This window comes from Taeniopygia guttata, chromosome 1A (assembly GCF_048771995.1).
Source record: "Taeniopygia guttata chromosome 1A, bTaeGut7.mat, whole genome shotgun sequence".
Classification (NCBI taxonomy): domain Eukaryota; kingdom Metazoa; phylum Chordata; class Aves; order Passeriformes; family Estrildidae; genus Taeniopygia; species Taeniopygia guttata.
The window spans coordinates 37122859-37148499 of record NC_133025.1 but is presented as its reverse complement, the minus strand read 5'-3'; the positions used below and the strand labels follow the sequence as shown (position 1 = coordinate 37148499).

The following is a 25641-nucleotide window of genomic DNA, read 5'->3' as shown; positions in this document are numbered from 1 at the left end:
ACCCATTTACAAATTTAAATCAATTAAACCTATTAGTATGTTCTCTGCAATGTACTTTAATTTTTATAGTTATGCATTATTAATGTAATTATCTCAGCAAGTTCTATATCATATAAAGAGAAAAAATGGATGGATTCAAGATACAGGAATTTAAGTAGATCAGAAGTTACTTTGCTGTATATTATTTTAATATTAAAACAATTTTGTGAATATTCACTGTAGCTTTCATATAATTTACTCACTCTAGGAGAAACATGAGTAAAGCTGACAGAAAATTAGCAGATAAAGGAACTGCAAGGGGGACAATCTATGTAAATAAATTATGTGAATAGATGATCGGATTTTGTTACTGGATTTCTGTATTGAAACAAAAGCAGTCATTCCCCAAAACCCAGCACGAACAGTACATACACAGAGGCTCAAGTTGCAATATCTTGTGTTTGACAACTGATAAGTACATTGTCAGGAAAAAGGTGAGGTTGATTACTGCTGCAATCCTCTTAATGGACTCACTGCCTAAGCAAAAACAAGAGTAGCTTTTAATTTAAAAGAAAAATTTCCAAATTAAATAAGTACTGAGTGTCATTCAAGCAATAGTGATTGAATCCCAAAAACAGTATTTGAAAGTCTGCTCAGTGCTAAGGATTTTTTCCAAGAGTTCATGTTTTGATAAGAAAGCTCATTGCAATAATAAGTTGGCAAGGACAAAACCTCCTATCTCTCTATAACATGCTTCTGTTAAAGTCAGCTGATACAAGATTTCTTTCTTTTTTCTCCTTATTTACTCACACCTGCATCTTCCAACTATTACAGACCTTCAGCTCTTCTCATCATACTGAAGAGATGATTTTTAGCTATATCCCTTATATAACCTGTCTTCAACTAATGATCATCTGTAAGTAATCCCATTTTAAATAAAGGTCAAAATTTTATAACCAATAGGGTAAGCAGGGCTGCAGAAAATTCAACTAAAGCATGCAATATTTTAATGATCCAGACATCAAAACATTCTTAAGATGGGCTTTCACTATTAGAATTAATTAGCTTTAGAGTTTTATGTGTCATTGCTGGTTAAGCTTTGTGTTAATGGGCTTCAGTTCAACAAGCAAAACCTCTTTGGAAATGTCAGTTCACGAAATACAGTTGTTTATCATACCTCTTGAGCAATAAGAAGGGCACACCATCTGATAGCTGTAGCACAGAAAGCAAATGCTATTTCACGCTTCACAGCATCAACTAATCATAACAGAGGATGTGAGAGATCTGCTTGTGGGCTGCACCACCTCCCAGGACTGGAATGTTCTGGGAGTTGCCTCAGCTGAAGCCTGTGCATAAGAGCTCTGTAACAGGATCCAAGTGGGACTGTTGAGGACTCAGGACAGCAATCCTTATGGCTCCCATCCTACACACCAGTTTAGAATCCTTGCTCTGCAGCAAGGCTGAAGAGCTACAATTTGGCACATCTAGGCTAACAGCATTTTGGCTAAATGTACCACCCCAGAGAGGCTGAGGACCCTCACCTTCCTTAAGAGGCACTGGGAAATGAGCATGATTGACATGAGGCAATAAAATGCTTACTGAGTACACACTGTTTTCTGTCAGCTTGAAAGACAGGCTGAGGCGCATAAGACAGTGTCCTGTATGACCTCTAGCTCCTGTAATTCATCACCGCTATGGAACATAAAAAAGGGTGCTCTTAGAAAACATGTGAATGCTCATAATTTTCCAATGTCAGACTTACCACACCTTACCCAGTGTTGCCAACCCAACCCTACATTTTTATCCTAATCTTAGGATCTGTGATGGATTTTAGAAAACCTCATAGACAGACAAACTACAGGTATGGCAGTGAAAGCTTCTATATCATCTTGTGGCCTGTAAGGACAGGTTTACCAATATGTCCTAATAAACAGATGTCACTCACAACTATTGAAGAAAAGTTAATCAAAATTCACAGTAAGAACTGTTTTAGAGGCAAATCCTATAGTAGATGTTCACAGAATAAAAATCACTGCAGCTGTAATGCAAACCAATGTGCCCTGCCAACTTCAAGCAGCGACTTTTTGAGACCTCTGATATTTGAATCAGTGTATCAGTATCTACTTATGATTCTGCTACAGTTATGTCTAAAACCCTTTGAAAATGTTTTTGCTTGAGATCTGCTTACCACTTGAAGGCAACTAATTGCACAGGTATTAGTTCCTAAGAGTTCATAATAAATATTAGAGATTTTGATTCAACAGCTTAACCTTGCGTCTCATATGATTCTCAGATCATTTAGCATTATCTCTTGAAATTAACAGAGGTTTAGACCACACAAATAGACAGACTAAAATATAATCATAAAAAAAGAAAAAATTATGCCTCCAACATTCACTGAATTTCAAGGTCAATAATTCCATCACTGAGACGACACCTACATAGCAAAATACAACCCAAAGTCAAAATTGTGCAAAACGTGTTATACGCATGTGGAATACCTGAAAGCCTGGCTCACTCACAGTAGCTCACATGGCTAGAAAAAAGCACTGCTGAAACTAATCAAATATCTCAGTAGAAAAGAACAGGACTTTTTTTGTTGTTCTTCTGTGCAGTCTATATTCAACCATACTCCCCCTTCTAAATGTTTTTCCTTTGTTTTGATTTATTCAAGAACATATTACCAAAGAAGGCCAGAAGGGTTAGATGCTATTTCAAAACAGGAGGTGGAAAAAAAGAGCCTAAATTATCCCACTTCAACCCTCCAATCCTCAATATATATCTAATTTAATGTTTGAATCAGAATGTGCAGAGGAATATTATGAGCCAGTCTTGTTCCTCAGTGCAACTTTACGTGCACACACAAAGCACCTTCTGCTTTGGAAGGATAAAAAGAACCAGTAAGAAGGTTCATAATTAGCACCAAGAGAACTGATTTTTGTTTTTCATCTCTTAGATGCACATGGAAGCACATTTGAACATTGCAGCCATAGGGAAGAAATGAAAAAAAGTTCACAGAGAGAGGATAGGGGATATTCGCTCTAGAGAGAAGAGGTGAACATCTTGACAAGGTGAGAGAAGGCAGTAAGAAGGAGGATTAACATTTTAAGAGATATGAGAAAAACACAGAAGCAATTAAAGGTTTGAAAAGAAAAGAAGGGTTAAAAATCACTGGAGACTGTGAAAGGATAATGCAATGCAGAAACAATGAAAAAGAAATGGAGGGAAAAAATAAAAATAATGATGTGAGAACACCAAACAGTGAAAGACAGAGAAAGGATAAGGTGACAAAACAAGACATGATGAGATAAGCAGAAACTATCACAAAAATTCACAACTAGCCCATGTCAACCTGGGAGAGAAATTAGAATTCAAAGTGTAGAATAGTAAGAGTAAATATTCATTCAGGTATATGAGGCATCAAAGCCAAACTGGGGCACCTCAAATGTGATTCTGCAAAGGGTTATTACACTCTTCAAATTTTCAGGTACAATACAATTTGACAAAGTAGTAGCACCCACACTACTAATTACTGCTTGTCATAGTTTGACACTGGCACAATGCCAGCGCCCCCATGAAAATGTAATCTCTCAATTGAATGCTGTGAAATGCGATCGAGAACAGAGCAAAGCAGGCCCAAGCTTAATAACAAGGGAAAAAAAAAAAAACAAAACTTTATTAAGCTACTACTACTATACTACTATAAAAGGAAAAAGAAAGAAAAAACACACACACAATTGAAAATGAAAACCTTCCAAAGCATTCCTCCTCCCACCACCCAACTCCAACAAACCACACAGAGACACAATCTGGACCCCAATCAGGTTTCCACCCTCCAGACAATTGATACTCAGTCCATTGAGGGAGAGAGGAGCCCCTCCTATGCCACAGACCCCCCAAGAAACACAGCTGCCACATCCTGTGCTTCCATGTCACACATGGCACCGCCCGGAGAAAAAGTTTGCCAGTGGTGACCCTCTCCTTTCCATGCACAGTGCTCTCACCACCAATGCACAGATGGACAGACTGCTTTTAGCATTTTTCCTTGAAGGATGCCCTGCCAAGAGGGGAAAAAAAACAACAGTTCAGTTTTTCATTTTTGGGACCATAGTCCCCCCCATTTCCCCCTGGGGCTGAGGATCCAAGAACAGAGATCATCTTCTCTTCTTCTTCTCTGAAGACAGGGGGCACCACCACAAACCTCCCTAACTTTTCTCTGTTCGCTCCACTTCCGTCTTTTCCCAGCTGAAGCATGGTCTCTTTGGCTCACCGGCATCCTCCTAAAATACAGTCTCTCTTGGAGGAGAAGATCGGTTCAGTCTGTGGCTACCAAGAAAAAGTCCAGCCAAAAGCTACTCCATCATCTCCTCCTACCTAGAATTTCTCCTTCTAACATCCCAGGTCTGAGGCTGTGTCTCTTTCTCTTTCAAACTGAGGATGAGAAAAATTTCACAAAGCTTTAATTTCTCAAGGAAGGGTTAAAAGTCCCGACTCCCAAGGATGGCTCGCTGCCCACGCTCCAGCTCCCACAGGCGGCTGGGCACCTTGCGGCCCTCCCGCTCTTCTCCTTCCTCGTGGTGAACTGCTGACAGAACTGCCGCTGTCTCTTTCTCTCTCTCGAGAGAGAGAGAGAGACTCGGGGGGGGGGGGGGGGGGAGGTGGGGGGAACGGAGACATCCCAGATTTCTCCACCCTTCCATCTGCAGGGGGCCAGCCCGGTTCCAGCCCCTCCACCCTTGGGCCTACCTCAGTCAGGCCATGGCTTCTCCCCTCCCCCACCCAGCTCGTGGCCGGGCAGGGGAGAGTCCTGCACTGACTGCTGACTGGAACCAAAGAGAGCGAGTTGTCCTGGGAATTCTGCTTTTAACCCCTCTGTGTTCTCAGAGGCATGTCCACCTTCAATTGGTCAATATCCAAATTGACCTCTTCCTTCCGAGAAAAATTCTTTTTCCGTGTCAAACCACGACACTGCTTAGAATGAAATTTTGCAACAACTACATTCTTGCAGCATTCTTGATGTGTCTATTGATCCAGATGTCAGTCTTGCTATAGCTACTCATCTATGATGTCAGACAACACTGGGAACGTTTCAAAGACATGTTAGCAAGGACAGGATTCTGTTAATATTTTGGCTGTCCAGGGATATCCTTTATCGTTCACAGGGAGCTCTAAGTCTCCACTAAGCAAAGTTGCTGTTTCCAGGGCTAGACTCTGTTTTACATTGTTTTACTTAAGCATGAAACATACCAGAATCTCTAGTAAAGTTCCACTGCCTCATTACATTACAGTGTAATGTAATGTAAACTTGTATATATATACAGATATATATATACACACACAAAGTTACTACACTTTATTATAAAGACCTACTGATATAATAGGAAATCATTTTCACAAGAAAAGAAAAATAACATTCTTTATCTATAAAAATTTTTGTAGAAAACAAACACTGCCAATTCATGATTAAATGACACTACAGGACAAACATTTTAAAGTTCAAAGAAGGAAATTACTCCATTTCTACACCACTGGTCCCTGACTATTCTCTAATCCTATCAGCAATTTACCAATCAGTGAATCTGTCAGAAGGTATTTCCCAGGTGAACTGTTACTGTCTGTGTATTCTGGGCACAATACACATTTTCTATTTTTATTATTTCTTTAGATTTATAGAAGATGTCAGGCATTCTGGAGGGGCCTTTTCTCTGGTGTAGAATTCTGTGCTACAGGCAGAATCACAATCTAATCAATGCTATTGCAACAAACAGAAAATTGCTCCATGCTCACTAAACAGCCCTATAATGGTCTACAGACCAAATAAAACACCTGGGGAACATAAACACTCCCATATCCTTTCCAGTGATTTCACAAAAATACCTCAATAACTGCCTGCTCTAGTTCACCATAACAAAAAGTACTGTCGTCTTTGTCAATGTTATCAAAAACAGCCTAGATACTGTCCCTCTTAAATAAATCTAGAAAAATTTAAAGCTCTCAAATTGCAAAAGACAGGGATTCTACTGAAACATGCAGGTTGCCAGAATAGCTCCCAGGCCACTGCTTTAGGCAGGCTTTGCTGAAGGCCAGTGGGAAATTACTGCTTTTATCTAACACATCAGATCAGTGCGATTGCAAGGTGGCAGACACACATGAAGGACCAGAGTAAGGTCAACCTGAAAAACAGACAGCAGTTTTCAATATTCCACTCTAGGCAGATGAAAGATGCACAGTCCTTTTTATGGTGGTTATCCAAAAAAACTGCTAAGCCAAACACTAAAATGAAAATGAGGATTCTAGTAGCAGTTTTGTTGCAGATTTCCCTACAGTACATCCAGGTTGTCTAAATTTCATACCTATTCAGAATAGTGGCCTATCCTCTCTGGAAATTGGTAATACCACCTCCACATTTGCATAGCTCTATCAGTTTTATGTCTGTGCTGTCATAGGTACGTGCTATGCAGTGATTTGTGGATAGCTGAAGTCTTTCCTCACTGTACTGACATTTAGGGTTGTGAATTCATATTTTATTATAGCTTTAAGCCATCTACAATACCTCCTTTTTTATCTACACATGGAGAAAGTGCTGTGCAGGGCCTATTTGGTTTTAAGTTACTTGCATATTCACTTACAGCAGCTTTGATATCCAGCTATTTTGTCTTTTGTGTGTTACACCTCATTAACATAGAATGCAGACACCCTAGTGAATAATTAGCAAGGGTAGGATACTTGACTCCCATAGATGCATTCTTAATTTGACATTTAAATTAATATCAGATTACTGTGGCTTCATTCAAAAGTCACCAAAAAAATTAAAAAAACAGCAATGGTAACCTACAAAAGAATATATTCACTGGAAACAAAAAAAAAAAAATTCTGTCTGCTAGATCTGCTATACAGAAGTGCCAAGTTATTTATGGAATTAATTCTGCTGCACTGCTCAAGAAGAAACAGAACAAGGCTGTGCCCAAAAATAAATCAAGAGGAGGGAAACCTGTTACAAGGCAGCAAGCAACTGTTATTTGAATATTTTTAAATGTGGATGGCAATAGGTGATCCACTTGGCATGAGGAGCAGCTCTGAAGAAGGCATCCCAGGCTGACTTAAGAAGCATTAAGGTGATTATGTCACTTGAATGAAGTATGCTTTAGCAAATTCACTTATGTACTGATAATGAATCACTTCCTACCTTAGAAGCACAGCTACAAGGTTTGTAACCTTTCTCAAACTATTGTAATCTGCTTATCATGGTCAAAAAGGCCAACACTGTTTATCAGACATCTATTTCCAGCAATAAGTTAAAGGACACTTTAGACCTTATGCAGCATCCATGACATCAATACGGCTTTTCCTGATTTCTCTTCAGGAAACAAAAATCCAGATAAAAAGGCTAAAATTGGTTGCATGCCTGGGTGTTTGACTGGTACTTCTCTGCATAATTATATTTCTACAGGTGAAGTCTAAAAAGTAGAGTACATAAATTCCAGTTTATTAGAATGAAATAATTTCAATATTTGATAAAACCTATCATATTTTTGAAGGATATGCCGCACTAGATGAAGATTATCTGACTTATTAGCCCACCAAAACATTGAGTTATAAAGGTGTGATGAATGCTGGCTCAGCCTGCAAGTTTAAGTTGCCCATTTTCTTTTGATTGTTCCCAGACTTTGAATTGACAGGATGCAAAATCCAATTTTAATGTCTGGACTCAAACCACAATGACTACATGACATAAATAACTGATCTTATCTAAGCTCAAACAATTCTGACAGTTCAACTTGTGCAGTTGCATTACAATAGATAAGGTAACACCCTATCAGTAATGCTGTCACTTTATCAGGTATTTTATCTGGCACAAAAACCATGAAGCTAGAATAAAATTCAGTCGTACTTTCTGACTTACGCAAAAGGAATGCAACTTGAATAAAGATTGAATTAAGCTGCCACTGAAGGGTTTAAGATACAAGGAAGCAGGCATATTCACTTGTCTTGCAAGCTTCCTGATTTTCTTCCCATCATCGTATCACAGCTATTTCTTTGGTTTTGTTTGCAGGCCTCAGCATGAAAACAATCATTCACTGTACAGGGTTGATTGCTGACGGGGGAAAACTCAAAAATAGAAGAAGTCTGAAAAAGCAGAGGCTCTCTGGTTATAAAATATGAAGAACTTCCCTCTTGGACAGAGGGACTGCTTTTGTATGAAAACTGTTTAATCGAATGGCACTGGCAGTCTTGTATTTGCTCAGCTCCAGCACCTGTTTTGGTGCCCCAAGCACCCAAAGGCACAGTGTGCCATGGGATCACACTCTGTCTTAGCTAAAAGGCCTTTATCCCTTAGCAGAAGCGTTGTCCACAGGCTTCATAGCTCCCCACAGATTTCAAAAATACTCCCGAAATGCTAACAAAGGTTGGTGCTATCTGAAAGCTCAGCTAAGGCAGAAAACAGGAGGGGGAGCTCTCACTGCACCACATAGGAGGAGAAACTGGTCTGGAATGGTTCTTCTACCAAAAACAGGGAGAGTTCAGGCAACATCATTCTGCCTCCCAGTGCCATGCTTTGGCAGCCCCGTTCTGGTGGGAAGGGTGCATCACTCTTCCAGCTAGATCCTCCTCTTTAGAGCATTTCCCATTTTCGAAACAGACAGTTTTTAATTTATTGGTCTTAATCTAATGTTTTAATTTATTTTATTTACCAAGAGCAAGAAAATAATCATATTCTGTCATGTGAAAGGCTGCACTTCTACCCCATGCTTTTGTCTGACTGCTGAGCTAGGCAACCTGCACATATTTTTAATCTAAAATCCCCCACAACTTTGGTTCCCTCAGTAACTCAGCTATGCTGCATGCATGTATTAACACATCAGCACTTGGCAGCACTGAGAAGCATGCAGCACTACTAAGAGTACAAGTGTGGAAGAATCATAGTTGCTTTGGTAACCATCACTTTGAATTTTCCTGATTTCTTTTTTCCCTACTTGCCTTTAAATACTCAGCTGTAATTCCACATGTGTCTGCACTGATAGTCATAAGATTTAAGTAAAGTATAGCTTACCCAATGTTAAAACCTGACAACTGCAATGTTTTTTGTTTTAAGTATATTCCCATATATATTTAAAATTATTCTCCATCCAGTTCTTTTGCCAGAATGAAAGAAACCACAAATGTAAAGATGGCTTCTGGTCTGATGGTGTTCCTAGAGAGAGGAACATAGAAATGTAAATAAAAAATATACAAAAATACAAAACCAAAAATCAGCCATGACTCCAGAGCTGCTTTGGTACTCTCTTCACACTTCCCCTCATCACATGACATAGAGATGGAGCACAGGGAACACCCACGGTGCTGCCTCCAAGGGGCAGTCCAAATGGTAGTGCTTGTCACACATCCAACAACCATTTATTCCTGATCCTAACAGTGTGTGTGAGAAGTTTTGCCAATACACTCATTGCTAAATAAAAGCAGTATCTACAACCTTTAAAGGAATACAGGTTCTTTTTATTTTATAATGATTCCTACATTCAATTTTAATAATTACCTATTTTTAAAATTATTGGAAATTTTTGATGCGAAATTAATCAAGGATATATTTCTACCAATGCTTCCTTTTTCTGCAGATCGCCATTATTCCACTGCTGAAAATTTTATTTCAATATACAGGGCAATTTAAAAAAAAAAAAGCTAATACAAAGAATGAAGACAACAAAACCAACACAAAGGCTTTTATAGACTCAACATGAAAGTTCTATTTACAAAAAATATAGACTAAAGATAGTATCGAAAAATTAAACATTTCCACAAATTTATGCCTCCAACAGAGAGATTTTTTAACAAGGGATAAAATCACATAATGATTTTCCAATACAATACTTCATTTGCAACAAACATGAAACTGGATCTTCTCTTAAAGAAATATTAAGAGCCAAGAACTAGTCCTGTTAAGGGACAGGGTGAGGGGAAGGCAGAGGGGACAAGAACTGGGTAAGGGGAACCCTCCAGTATGCTGCTGGTACTGTAACTGGAAATACAAGGAGATGCCAGACTGCTCCAGATGTGCCTCCCTGCTTAGCCAGCAGTTCCAAGGCACAAACAAGTCACAAGGAAACAAAGGTCCACATCATCTACTGTAGTTCTAAGGGTTGCACTAACTTTCTTAAAAACCAAGTTCAGCTACTGTGGATTTGCAGAAAGTATAACTGTGAACAGGATGGAAGAAATCTCTTGTCTTGTGATCTTATATGCAGATATTAATCCTTTCTCTCCACCAAGTATGTGCATCAAATATCATATAGGGCGTATGTGACTCAAAGGTACACCATTTCCTCTGTACCTACAAGTCACCTACAAAATGACAGCAACAAAAAGAAAGCACCTTAAATGCTTACTGGGTGACATTCACTTTCATCCCTGTGAAATAATGAAGTGGAGACCAATGTCCTATACTGGGGCCACTTCCAGGCAGAGCAGCAAGCAGCCTGAGGAGAGACAACTTGGATCCTCACAGTTCATCCACTGGGTCAGCCTTGTAGATGAAAATACAGGAACTGGAAGCAGCTTCAAATCACCTACATGTATTCAACAAAGTATATCAAACCTTAAATGCTAAGGATTACTCTACCTCTGAAACATTCCAGCTACTAAACAAACTCAGAACCCAGGTCCTACCACTAAAGAAGGAATTTCTTTTAAACTCTCCCCATTTTACATATCTCTCCTTCTAAAGTAAAATAAAATTTTTTAAAAAAGAGAAGATGCCTGACAAGCAGAACCAAATGCTCATGGTTCAAGTCTTACTTTTACTGCCTTGCTATTACAGTACGACATATCAAAACAGATTAAGAAGGCTAATGCTGAATTATGCAGAAATAAGTAATACATAATTACAGTGGGAAAACCAAGTAGTCTGTCAAACTGCCTGTAGAGAACTTAGAAGTATCTGGGGCATTTGCCAGATAGTTCCGTGAAAATAAATTATCTACCATTCTATTTTTTTTTGGATTCCCAATGTCAGTTATATAGAGAAAATGCTTCCACATCAATTTTCATTCACTGAAAAATACCATTAAGATGGTCAAAACGGTATACAAATTCAGAATAAATGTGGTGAATAATTTTGGATTAACAAAAACTGAATGTTAAAAGAGATGCCATGATTCATCTGTTACATTTTATTTTTTGGGCTGATTTTCCATCAGCCACTCAAACTGGAAACGGAGATGCAGGTCTGCCTTATAATTTAAAGTCTGTAATAACAGGACACACAGTTTCAAATCTAGTGTTTCAACAGCTTTACCTGAAGCATTTAGGGACTTCTTCATTCCTTCTTTACCATACTGAAATTCAAAATGCAAAAAGAGTAAAGGCAAATTACAGGAAGCACATGGAGGCAAAATTAATAGGTAGAGCACAACAAACAGAAACAAACCAGCACAATTTCTATTTATCTTATGCCAAGGACTGTAGCTCCAGAGAGAGCTCTGTACATGGAAGGTCATGAAAAGCAATACCCCAGTCCTCCTGGTGCCCCTGACCAGACTCTTCCTGTCTCAATCCTGCAGCTCCCACTGCAGGAACCACTGTCCCTTGTCACCTTCTGGTTCCAGCCAAACCCCACTTGTTTTCCTCTCAGCTCCTTTTCCTTACTTAAAATCAGCTCCCAGGGGTTTCCATTTGAATCACATTTTGCATACAGGTACATTTTGTGTGACACACTTGCGCACAGCATTGGCTGCAGCCAGTCAGGTTGTCCTTTACAGACTGCATTAGGTTTCTGTAACAAAACACATTGGCATTCTTAGGGAGTTTTATCAGAATTACTCCCCAGATGTCCAGATATATCAAGCTTCATGAATAGGAACAATTCCTACAGCTGCACAATGCAGAGTAACTCAAGAGCAGGAATTAATCTGGTCCACCACATTTCCTTTATATAGTCCAAACAAAGCCAGGTTCCTACAGAGTTCTTCTGCTGATTGCTATAGGAGCACAGCTGCTGCATAAATTAGCAAGTTAAGTAAATCAGCTGAAGCCAATCTGAATATTTAATCTCAGCATGGAGTTCCAGGATGTGCATTTACATACATAAGGTAACTATCTTCAAGACTTGGTTTTAATAACTAAGCCATCTAATTTTTGGTATTAAAATAGAAATTATATTTGCTATATTACTAAACTTTCTTCACACTTATATAGATGCCTTAGATAACAGCTGCTGTTTTTCTGGAAATTGAGCATGCTATCACTTAATTCCAGAGGAAAGAAGTATCCTCTCATTTGTTAAAACAAAACAGATGTCAAACCAAGTTTATCTATTACCTGTCAAATTATAGTACACTTCAGAAACCTACTCCTGAATCCTCAATATTTTTTTTCTACCCAATTATCTGCAAGCTGTTGGAAGAATTCAATTAATGAATTTAATTAATCTAGTATTTTTCTGATTCCCATGTGAACTGAGATGATGCACCTGCCTGCAGACACAGGAACCTGCTTGCTGCAGCTGTACCAGGGCCACCTCAGTCTCTCAAGCATCAGTAGCTGTCACCTTCCAAGAGCAGAAAACCAGCATAGGATTAATGCAGTTTCCAAATATTCACATTGGCAACTACTCTAGAACCCCAGAATGCACACACAGACCCAAAATGGATCTCTGCTAGTTAAAGAGAACACAGAAAAATATTTTGGGCTATAGATTATACCTCTGCAATTCAGTAAAACATATCTCAGTTATCTTATAATTAATGAAAATAACAAAGAGCAAGTTTTGTCTCTAATAACTCCCCAACACTTAATCCTGCCATTGAAATATTTTTTCTAACATTCAGCTGGTAGGCAATGGCATACTTTTATCTAGACATTAGTTTTATACCTGAATCATACTTTATTATGGCAAAAAATGTATTAATTGACCAACTATTATATTTCATATACTTGTATGAATTACATAATCACATGTACTTGAAACAAAATAATCTGATTATTCTGGTTAATTTACATACATACTCAGAAACTATGTTACTGAACTCTCCTGTCTCCCGGCCAACAAACAAATGTTACACCAAGCAACAACTTCATTTATCCATGTTAGAAGCTCCCTACAGCAAAAGAGTACCACAGAAGGAATCAGATCTTTCTGTAAATTTGTACAGAGATGACCTTTACAAAATAAATGTAGAAATATCAAATTCATGATCTGCCCTTTTTCCATAATCCATATACCAATAAGGAAAGGATAAAACATTTCCCAGTTCTCCATTTGAGAATGGCCTTCGAATGTTACAAGTCAGGCAACAGAAGCAATGTCTCTGATCAAAGTAAACATGGGATTCCCTCCACAGCCCTTCACTCCCACTTCTCAGAATCTCTCACACCAGAAGAGAAAAGCAATTTGGTGAACAGGGGGTAGGAAACTGAGACACTAACTTTCAAGTGTTGGCCAACACAGATCTCGGGACACTACTCAGAAACTCCAATAGATAGGAACAACCTTAGGTACAATTTGTGCTCCCACAGTAACCCATCTGTGTTAAGGCAGAAAATGCACAGGCACCTGTAAGTTCTACCCACCTTCCCTCCAACAGACTAAGGAGAAGGACTGTAGTTAAAACTCCATAGTCCAAATGCAATTCCTTCAATCTATGTGCATATATATTCCTCCATAAAAGACGTTGCTTGATCCATATCTGAAAAGCCTTTTGTGGGCATTGTGAACAAATAGAACGTCTTTATTTCCACAACACTTTAAATAAACAAAATAAAAGTAAATTTAGTTGGCAGTCATTTTAATGAACAAATAGGATGGTAAGCATATTAGCAAAATAGGTCACCAGAAGCAGGAAATTAGGGAAAAAAGCAAAGCTTTGAAAGCCTAAATTAAAAATAAATAAAAAACACAAGTATACATTTTAATTTATAGCAGTTTCTCATTTGTTGTCAAAACAGCAGTAGACACTAGAAACTATTTATCTAATCTTAAAAATTAATTAAGAATATGTCAACCCTACCCATATTGCCAGCCCCCAGAAAGCCGCATGAAAGCAACAACTACAAGGCAAATTTATTTATGATGTCAACAACCAGTTAAGAATGTTTTCATAAGAATGGTCCAAAGCCCACTAAAGTCCAAAGAATTAGTCCCACCTCTTCTTGGCGTTTATTCTTGAAGATGCTTGTGGGAATATCTCAATTATTTTGACTGAATTGCCTTAATTTAAATACAATTTCTTTTAGAAGTACAGATCTAGCAGCTGGAAAATACAGCCTCATGGGTTTTGAAGGACAAGCTAATTTCTTTTCTGCCCAGCTAGGGCTATCAAACTTACATCAAGGGGGAAAAAAAATACCTCCAACTATTTCAATGCAGATCTTTAGCATTTAAAATAATTTATAGTATGGAATTTGACTGACCAAACTTAGAATAAATTGGCCCTGCAGCTGAGGATTAGCTATCAACTTCAAGGATTAAATATAAAGGAAAATAAAATCTATTTTTTGCTACATGACAGTTGACTAACCTACTGGGATAAAACTCAGTGACATATGACCTTTTAGTCATTAAAATTAATGAATGAAGCAGACAAAAAACACAGATATCTGAAAGGTGCAATTTTTGTAGTCATGTTTCAGTTCAGAACCAAAGCTCATTTATCCTCTCAGCTAAAGGTACATTTTCCTTTTTTTCCTAAGACACTCCTGACAAATTAAAGAAAAAAGGCTCATAGCATTAGAGAAACTGTGAGGGCAAAAAAAGTAAAAACAGATAAAATATATTTTAGTTGGCTCACATGACAGTATGTAGTGCTGTTGAACTTTACTTCTATACTGTGTTTAATAGCAGCTGGATATATTCACGTATATGAGATATAGTCACATTTTATTTCTAAATACTCCCTATTATCTTTGGTATGTGTTTTATTATTTAATTTTTAACTGAAATCTGAGCATCTGAATGTCTTGCAGGACTGACAAATCTCTTAGTTAGGCCCTTTATTAGATATAAAAATATTCTCTAAATGATTAATCCTATAAACACATATCTTCTCCAGCTTGTGCTCAAATGCTCTTCACCAAACACTGCCACAAAACGCTAATAACTTGTCACTTTCACCAATGACAGCAGTACTAATAAAAATATAAATCTATAGTGAAATCTTCAGCCAGATAATGAAGACAGCCAACTTCCATGTGGCATACATAAAATAAACTGAATAGCTATCCAGCTCACAAAGACTTTAAAGAATCATCCATCCTGGATTACAAATTTGAGCTTCTAGAATGAGGAGTGAAGCAGTTATGGAATAGGAGTATACTGTTATTTTTGAAGTGTTCAGCAATATCGGCATATGCACAGAGGGGAGGCTGCAAACACCAATTTCAATTAATTGTACAATCTGTTTTAAGACAAGTTTTGATCAATTATATCTTTGACAACCTGAACTATTTCAACTGAAATAGTCTACACAGACTACCTACTTTAGGATGCATTCATTTAACATGGAACATGATAGTACAGAGCTCCAGATAATTCAGATTTAGCAGTTCCACTATTAAATCCCTGCTAAAATCAATCCAATAAGCATGTAGTTGTTTGGCTGAGGAACTCTAGCATTTTTAATTAAATTTTTCATTTTTATTTAAAGCATGAGAAAGGAGTGCTCCGTGCATCTGAGGAAGACTTCTTTTGGTTACACCTCTCTTGGCCAACCAGAGGAATCCTGTCCATAAAGCTTATCCACACCTATTCCTTTCCCTGCAGTCCCAGACCATCATCTCCACCCACTGGCTGGGAGGATGAAGGTTAGAAACACACTGAGAAAGAGGAGGGGTGAGAAAATGCTGAGGTAGGATAAGGGATAACAGAAATACACTGTGAAATCTGTTATAGCCATTATTACCTGGACACTCCTCAGACACAACAAGACACAGATTTTTGGCAAGAAATTCTCATGAATGGGCATGCATCCTGCATCTCATGAATGGAGTGGAGATCCCATTCTCAAACAGCAGCACCAAGCTGGGAACTGCTGTTTGAGAGGCACAGGTTTCAAAATAGCCAGGCAGCATCTCTGCTGACTGGACCACAATTTCTCATCTCTGAAAATCCACACAGAGTAAAAGGGATCAGTTCACACATGCTCAAAGACTTCCTAAGAGTTGGCAACTGAATTCCCCAAGAACCTCAAACATACGCCCTGGCTCCAACCTTGCCTCAACTGTACTATTCTGCAGCAGCTCTCAGTCACTCCACAAGATCACTCTGCAGCCCTTAGTACAGTGACAGTGGTAAGACAAAAGCCCTTGCTGCTGTTTGAGCCCAAACCATTCTAAGACAAATAAACACTTCCCACAGTTCAAGATTTACACACACAAAACCTCACCTTGCATAAAATGAAGCAAGTCTTTGGACTTCAACAGGGTTATAACAACCTGCATCAACTAAGACAACACCCCATAAAGAGAGTCCATAAAGATATATTTTAAAATAGGGTTCTTCAGTAGTTTTGGGATAGGGTGTTTTTTTTAAGTGTTAAAAGTCAATAGTACATAAGTTTTTATGCACATCTGTAGGGAACGCTGTACTCCAGGACGGCTTTGATGAATGGAGATGAGAGATCTCTGAAGGCTGCTCTTAGAATATAAGGTTTATTAGGGATGGTGAAAAGTCTTGCTTGGAGCTGCCAGACACAGCACATGGCAAGGCCTGAGGGGATGGGGGAGGGGAGAGACAAGGGGTGGAGAGGATGCTCTAGGAGAGGGTGGAAGTGCCAAGAGAGTGGGGGTTCCAAGAGGGCGTCTGGCCACTTGGAGACCCCTTATCAGGGGGCTTCAAGGTGGCCTGGAACAAAACTTAGGCCAATGGGGTCACAGATACCTGATGCTTCAGGGTAGGGTTACAGGTGTGGATGAACCATACATTTTGGGGGTTGAGATGGAAAAGTCCATTTGACTTTTGGACCTATCTATAGGTAAGGACATTGTCCAACAAGTAGGGGGGATTGTTTTCATCCTGGCTGTACTACTGTCAGTCTTTTGCCAGGCCATCATATTTATTCATCCTTCCCAACACACATCATTCTGATTTTATGTTGTCCTGCCTCCCTTCTCTAATTGGTGTAACACACTTTCAGTAATAACATCTGAAAAGCTGCTGGTTGTCTCAAAAGAAGAGCCATGTTTTTATAAAAGAAAAGGACCAAGATGAAAATGTTATTGCTGTAAGGAAACACATTTAGGATAAGTGTCCTTCATGTCACAAAAGAATCAGACTGAAATATTTAATGTAATTTTCAATATGAAGAACAATATCCTATTCTTAATTTCATGACTATTAATCCCATCATGTTTTCATTTATTGCCTTTTCAAGCATTGTCTGATATTCCTGAAGCATTGCACATCACTTGTACACATCCCCTTAGATAACATCTCCTTCTTTTTTTGACATGACATGAAAGCTCTAAGCCTCCAAGGCAACTTCTAGTTTTATCTAAACCTTTACACAAACTGAATTCTAACTTTCTTCCTAAAGCTCTGGTAAAGCAACAAAACAACCATCAAAAACATGGAGCTTTAAAAAAACAGCAAAGAAAACACCAAAAAATCAGGTAATAAAGCCTTAGTTTCTGATAGCATTCACAAAGAAAAACTTCACATACCAAGATTTTACCAAATGACCAGATTAAATTGTGCAGCTACTAATTGGACCTTTGCCTCTAACTTTGAGTCAAAACCCAAACAAAACCAGAGAGCCATAGTCTAAAGCAGGGGAGGAGATCTGCACTCTGCCAGAAGAGAAACAGAACAGAGGGAAGGAACAAACACATAAAAATCAGAGAGAACTTCAAAATCTACTGGTGAAAGCAAACACAAATACAAGTCCAGCAGGGAGCTCACACATTTTCTGGCTCACTCTACTGAACAGGATGCTTGAAGCTGCCCTCTAACATGCAAGTCCCTGGCAAGCAAAGCTGGGTCAGTGATGACAGTGAAGCTCAGACTGCACTGCTGGGTGCAGAGGGGGCACCTCTCCACACATCTAGATGATCTGTCTGGGAGTGCTAAGGTAGGGCAAATTGTTGTGCTCATAACAAAAGGAAGAATCAAAGACAGGGATCTGGAAGGGGGAAAAAAAATAACCAACCAAACAAGTAAAATAACCCCCAAACCAAACAAGAAACCTCTACAGAAGTACAAAAAAACCCCAAAGTAATCACCTTGTTTGCCTGTTCAGTAAGACAACAGAAGTCAGCTACTAGTTGCAGAAGTCACAAGTAAATAAAACTTGCTGTAATTCTGTTAACTTAAATGGAAAACAAGATGATTTATTAGTAAATAACTTTAGACAATTTACTAATAACATAGCAGCAATAGCTGTTTTCCCTCAAATGCAATTAAGTGAATGAGAAACCTACAAGAGAACTTGTAAAGCTTGCAAAATGGTTACAAACTTGCTTGCCCTAGAAGATGTTTGAATGCTCTCACAGCAATTAATTCTTTTTTGTAGAATGTAATCCAAAACTAAAGTGTCAGTAGAATAGCTGTAGGACAGATTGATAAAAAATGGTAACAAATTCTCGGCCAGATGGTTTTCACCCAAGAGATTTGAAGGACTTCTTTTGTGAAATTGCCAAAGTATTGTCATAACCATTGTGCAATAACCCATTTGTACAATGATTTAAATCATCTTCAGTGCTGGAAATTACAGTAAAGAATAGCATCATTTGATTAATGAATATCCATGATATATAGGAAAAGAGCCAACATAGATTTAGCAAGAGAACTGATAACAAACAAAAATATTAAAAACTCTTTCAAGGAATTAGCTAGCATACAAATAAACAAAGATCTCATTGGTTTACAAAATGCCTTTGGTTGGGAAGCAGGGCAGCAGTCAAAAAACAAGCAAGGTTCCACTTTAAAAGCTATGAAAAACATGGCCATCTTGAAATTGAGGAAAGATCAACTTAGAGATTAATATGTGCTTAATGATAAAAGGAATATGAATAAAAAGCATCTTTAATAACTCAGAAATTCCCAAAAATCTAAACTATGAAGAGCTACAGAAAAAACTCACAGTACTGAGAAACTGGGCAATAAAATGCAGGTGAAATTCAAGTACCAAAATAAGGCACATAACCAAGACTTGCTTTGGCTGTCAAAAGCAATAATAGACTCTAAACTTGCTATTACAATTTCAGAACTGTAATGTAGATCCACTATCAAATGCACCAGTTAACAAAAGAAAAAAAGAAACACTTAAACAAATACAAGAAACCCCACACAACCAAAGCCACCCCACAGACATTTCTCAGTCTGATGGCTTTCCAAAGGACAACAGAATATTGGGAAGAACTACAATGAAATCTTCAGCAAGTAATTCTACATATATATGCTACATGTTCACAGTTTGAATACTGCATGGAGTTCTGGTGTCTAACTTTCACCACAGAAGGCTGAGACAAGAAACAGAAAGGGAGACAACAAATTAATGGATAATACTTTGGTATTAGAAGACTATAAAGCAGAACTATTCAGTTTGAGCATGAGAGAATACAGAAGTGATATAAATTTCTGTATAATCATAAATCACCAAGAAAGGTCAATAGAAAATAATATTCCCTTATTCTAATGAGATATGAAGTGTCAAATAAAATTAAATTAACAAACAGAAGTTTGAGGATAAAAAAAGAAAAAGAAATTCCTTTCCAGACAAAAGAAATGCAGTGACACATTGCGGCATATATTAAAAGTCTAAAATAGGTCCAAAAACATTTTAGGCAACCTCACTGCTTAAAATTCAGCAACCAATAGTGTTCACACATTACTTCAATTCAAGAAGCCTGTAAACTGAGGAGAAGCTAGATGAGTATACAATATAAGCATAATTGGGACTGCTGTGGTCACATATCTCTTCCTTGCACTGGCTTGACTGAACACCATCACCTACAGAGTGAATATTAATGTGAATGAATCATAGTTATCACACTGCTCAATCCCTCCTTTAATATTGGTAGAAACAGGTTACTTATTAAAAAAAATTAACCAATTTCATACTGAGAGATGAGCTAGCCAGCACTTTGAAACACAAACACATGCAAGATGTGAAAAATCATGCTCTCTTCAGTGCTCAGGCTTACAAGTCTCTGCATGTCCATAAAGATGGGAACCCTCTGAAACAAGCTGAGTTAATGACCATGAGGACATCCACAGGCCTAGAAAACAGGATTCATAAAAAGAGAAAAGTAAACAGACGTGGTCCATGAACATACACAAACTTCAACAAGTTTTTCAAATGCTGATGAGGAGTGACTTAAGCTGATCACATGTGGGAACACAGTGGACATACAACCAGGTCTCTTGCCATCCTTATTTCTCTGGATTTAAATCAGCTAAGATTATACAGTTTTCAGAAATACAGTTCTCAACATTTGGCATCCAATACCAAAAGAGCTATAAGAAGAGAGAACATTATAGCCTCAGACATAAACATACACTCAAATAAATTATAAAGGAAGAAGGACAGGATTAACATCTTTAATATATATGAACTTTTCCACTCAGTCTACATATACTATGCTGTCAAGTTATCTTATTCTTTAGAAACAGTAAATATAGAAGTTAATGCAAAGCCCTGTAATTTTCCCTTAACTGTCTTTTAATATCAGGCAATAGATCAAATTAAAACTTCAGACTCAATCTACAGATAGGAATTGTGCTCTATGTTTTTGAGATTTAGATTATAAATAGGTAAACCAAAATCCATTCAAGGAAGAAGAACCAAAACAAACACTTTTAAAATTACATATGCTGCAAATATAATTAGAGAAATGTTTTCTATAATTTTTCTAAAATTTGAGTCAAATTCTAGCCCAGGACTGTAGACAAATCAATCCATGAGAGTTCTGTGAATACTTAAATGACAATTAGCTTTAATAATGAATGATATTTTGATACAGACTTTTAGATTGGACTTGTTCACTGAAGGTCTGTGATAATTAATGATAGCTGAACTTTGGCCATCTTAGTATAATGGAATTTTAATACTGTTTCCTATTAAAGATACTCAAGTCTATTTTTTCAAAAATTTTAAGAGGCTTGACATTCTTTTAAGTTATGAAACACTGATTATTTCAGAAGGAGAGTGCAATATTTCTTGTAAAACTCAGTCCGTTTCTGAGGTTTTCTCCCTTGGAAACTGGAAGGCACAGAAAGAATTCAGCTATGTACATTTAAAGGATGAAGTGGGAAATAAGAAAATACTGCAACATGAGTCACAAGAACACTGTGCAGTGCTACAGGCTGGCAGAAGAGTGGCAGAAGTGTGGCTGAAAAGCAGCCCAATGGAAAAGAACCAGGGGATGCTGGTTGACAGCCAGCTGAACATGATCCAGCAGTGTGCCCAGATGGCCAGAAAGGCCAATGGCATCCTGGCTTTATCAGGAATAGTGTGGCCAGCAGGACCAGGGCAGTGAATCTCCCCATGTACTCTGCACTGGTGAGGCCACACCTCGAGCACCGTGTTCAGTTTGGGGTCCATCACTACAAGGAGGACATTGAAGTGCTGAGCTCCCATCCAGAGAAGGGCAACAGAGCTGGTGAAGGGTCTGGAACACAAATTTTGTGATGGACAGATGGGGTTGTTTAGTCTGGAGGAAAGGAGGCTTGCAGGAGAGCTTATCCCTCTCTGTAGCTACCTGAAAGAACTTGGTAGCCAGGTGGGAGTTGGTCTCTTCTCCCAGGTAAAAAGCCATAGGCCCAGAGGACATTGCCTTAAGGGGACATTTACATTGGATATTAAGAAAAATTTCTTCATGGAAAAGGCTGTCAAGCATTAGAAAAAGCTTGAAACTTATAGTAATACACCAAGGAAATATGACTTATGGAGACTAATTGCTTAATAATCTTGTTGCATATGTTCTTCATGAACCAGGATGTTCACATCCTGTTACCCTTTCAAGGATATTGCTCATGGTAGAATGATTAATACATCCAGGGCAGTGGATACTCATAAAAGATATTATAGAATAGTATTTATGGTGCTATGGTTAAAAATATGACAGGGAAAACAGTACAACAGAACTTAAATTGTGCATCTCAATACCACAGGAGAATTAAAGTTACAAGCTGCTGCAGACAATGCAAAGCTAGCTGCAAATAGGTGAGCCGCTCTGAAGAGGTACCTGTTCAAAGACTATCCCCTTGCACTGCATTCACTGGACACAATGGTTTCTTAGACCTGAGCAAGACCACAAACTTGAGGAACCATCAGAGTCCACCAGTAAAGGCAGAGTTACAGCTCCAGTTTCAAAAGATATTTCAACACTGTTCAGAGGCCATAATACATTTTAAACTGACTTCCTTAACAGAATCAGCTAGCTTGGGAATAATCCAACAGCACTGCAGACAGCATTTACCTTTCCTGCACTGATCAAAAAATAAAATTCTTGCAGAAGAGCAAGAAAGAGGGGGGAAAGAAGGAAATATCATCCTATCTTAACCCACAGCTGAAACATGCTTGATAGTTTCTTCTCTCAACAGAATGCCAATCAAAATCACTCCTCTGTAAAAATGTCAGTATCAAACTATACTTCAGAATAGTATTTCCCTTCACCAATTCATAAAGTTGGATATAAACATTTATACTACACATCATTACTTTCATCTTTTTGGATATACTTTCATTTTTTTCTCCTTTGTGGAAACATTAGCACAACAGCCACCAAGTGTTTTACTTCATTTCAGCTACAGGTGTTAAGATAAATCTTCTATTTGATAAGCAGTTCAAGAGCCCCAGTAATGCTACAGCTATTGCCCTCTGAGGAGGAAATTACTGTTTAATGTTTTCATTATGGTAGTAGACAGTTTCCAAAGCAATCAAGATTTTGTGGCATTAACAAGGGACAAGGCTTGCTACACTTTAGGACAAGATGAGACAAGATGCAATAAACACATTGTAATGTGACAATGGGTGACAGAAGAGGGGGCCTAACAGTAGTGGCAATGAACAGTATGATTTGCAAGAAATCCATTACCAGACAGAAAACCAAAAATAATGCACAGTTACATAAAAAAAAAAAATATCTTTCTGTAGTAGAAAAAGGGGTCAGGCTTTGAATTAATCAATGTTGGTTCTACATTAGTAGTAGAAATAGGAATATCAGAGCACCTCAAAAACCCAGGACGGCTCAAGGGTTTGCCACTGGATGAAGTAAAGATTAGAGCAGAAGGCAAGAAGAGGAGCATGCAGCACAAGCAAGCCCCTCTTCCCCTGCTGTGCCTGCCCTGGCAGGCTACACGCGTTCATTCATATGGGATTCACACGGGTGAGCGCACAACTCAACAGCAGCTCCTAGGATTAACACTCAGTGTTCACAGGCATGGTTGGAGGTATGAGCAATGCATGGGTGTGCCAGAAAGTCTTCAGAAATCATCTGAGCATTTTCACACTTCTGTTCTGATTTATGTGTGAGCAGAGGCACTTGGGAATGAAAGACAGACGGGTCATTGTGGGAGTGGGGCTGTGAAGCCACAGTGGGGTGGCCAGTCCAAAGCTGTTATCCTCTCCATTACAGGCAAGACCCTTCAGAGCCAGGACATCCATGGACCCAGCATTCTACAAGAGCTTAAAAAGAATAATAATGAAAAGTAAAAGTTAAGTAATACAAGTTTTCACCACAGTAGTTTTTAATAAGGGTGGAAAGAGGAAAATCAACCTCCAACTTGTTTTTATGAGCACAGGGAACATACCGGTAGAAAGAAGGACCTGCAACTGCAAATTTGCAGCTTCATAGGGGATTACAATTTCCTGTAACTGCATAAAAGTTGCCCTACATAGGGCTGTTATCGTCACCATTTTCCCTTGAGAAGTACATATTCATTAAAGAACATAAAGACAGAGAAAAAGAAAGATCAGCAAATGCATATAATGTGTATGATCTTGCATGGTAAATCAGGCATATGCATGGAGAGATGAACTCTGTTATCATAAGCACTTGTGAAGCGGTCAAAAAACAGCTGTGCAAGCTTGAGACCAAATTATTATCTACCTCAGCATACAATAAAGCTGTGTCAAGCTCTCAAGCTACAGGCTCAAAACAGACAAATATTTAACACCGAGACAAGAGGATCAGAGGTGCTGCAAGCCACAGGTCTTAAAAGTAATTATCTTTTATTAACATTGTTAATTTAATTTTACTACTATATAGGTACGTATTTGAATAAAGGAGGAGTTTTGGGACTAAAAGATTTCTAAGCTGCCAAAGCATAGTTCTGCAAGATGCTGACCTTAGCTGATGGTTTTCACAAATTAGGGTTTGTGTATTGAACACAGGTTTTTAGACTCGGTCTGATTATCACTTCTGCTGATAATAAAGCAAGCCCTCTGCCTGCTTTAGGATAATGATGTTTTGTTAGTTTAGACCGCAAAGCCGAACCAGGTTGTATCTTCAGAATGAGACATTCCCCCCACCATGGTGCCCTTAGTCAGAGCACCCACCATTCTTCCTGTCAGCAGAGCTTTAGGGCTGTATCAGGAAGCAGCAAATCCCAATACAGGATTTGCAGTGTGAAGCAGCTGGTGTTGAGTATATGATATCCATGGTACACATATAGTGCGTGGGAAGGTGACTATTTCTAAATAACTCCATGGACTGAACACACACTGGTGGTTGGAACACAGCTTCATCCTGGAGGTAAGTGTTCCAATACTGCTCTGTGAACCAAAATGGAAATACTGATTTCAAAAATGTATCCACAATTCAAGCTCAAACACTAAAATAAACAAAAACTAAACAGAGTCCACCATATTTCAGCAACTGACTCAGATCACATGATCAAAAGGCCTATCTCCTGCTCTTTACAACTACCTTACTGTTTGATGTGTGAAGCATTAGGTAATTAATGAGAGAACAGGAGAACCTGTCCTCTATTCAAACCAGAAGGTACTCAGAGCATGCCTACATTCCAAATCCAGTAAAGGGCCATGAAACAATTATTCTATTTATACAAGCTCATCTTGTCCAAATACACCACCATCTGATGGCTTAAATTGCTGCCCTAGTCCAAGGACAAGTGCAGACCTGTTTGGGAAGTGAGAGCAAGAGCATGCAGATCAGAACTCCACAAGAAGTAGTATCATTTCCCAAGTGTGTGGTACATGGCACCTCCATCTTGAGTCATCCTGTATTTAAGTTCATGCTAATTTGCATGTGTGGATCTCTATATGGTACAATCTATATGCCACCTGCTATGTGCCTACATATGCAGCAAAAGACACTGTGACATATTCCCAAGCACGAATCATCTTTTCACACAGAGATAGCAAAAAGAAGCTCTTATCCTGCCAGATTTCACCAGCCAAAATCCTATTCCAGGAGATTTCCTGCTAGCATACACCCGCAAGTGCCAAGCCTTGGTCTCAACTTTTTTTTCTGGCCTGCACTGGGAGCAACATGCTTGGAATGAACAAAGTACATATTGGTTCTCTCCTCTATGGCAGAAATTTGTTATTGAAAGATCCTACTCAAGTGACCTAGAGCTATTTGAACAGTTAAAGTTAGAAAAAACTCCCACTGCATAAAACCTGGCTCTTGCCAGAGAAAATCTGTAATTGTAGCAGTATCCCCAATTAAAAAGTCACAATTTTAGCCACTGCAGATACTGGCTAAAGT

At 38.4% G+C, this 25641-nt stretch overlaps 1 protein-coding gene across 12 annotated transcripts in view; it reads right to left on the bottom strand.

Moving 5' to 3' along the window:
• Nucleotides 1–25641, bottom strand: part of NAV3 (neuron navigator 3) — a 521462-nt gene that overhangs the window by 434330 nt on the left and 61491 nt on the right. For 2 of the 12 annotated variants that reach the window (XM_072923966.1, XM_041713783.2), the window contains one exon: nucleotides 20110–20184. The exons of the other annotated variants lie outside the window; for them this stretch is intronic. The gene's annotated coding sequence lies outside the window, so the exon portion shown is untranslated. The remainder of the gene's footprint in view (nucleotides 1–20109; nucleotides 20185–25641) is intronic. 12 annotated transcript variants of the gene reach the window in all.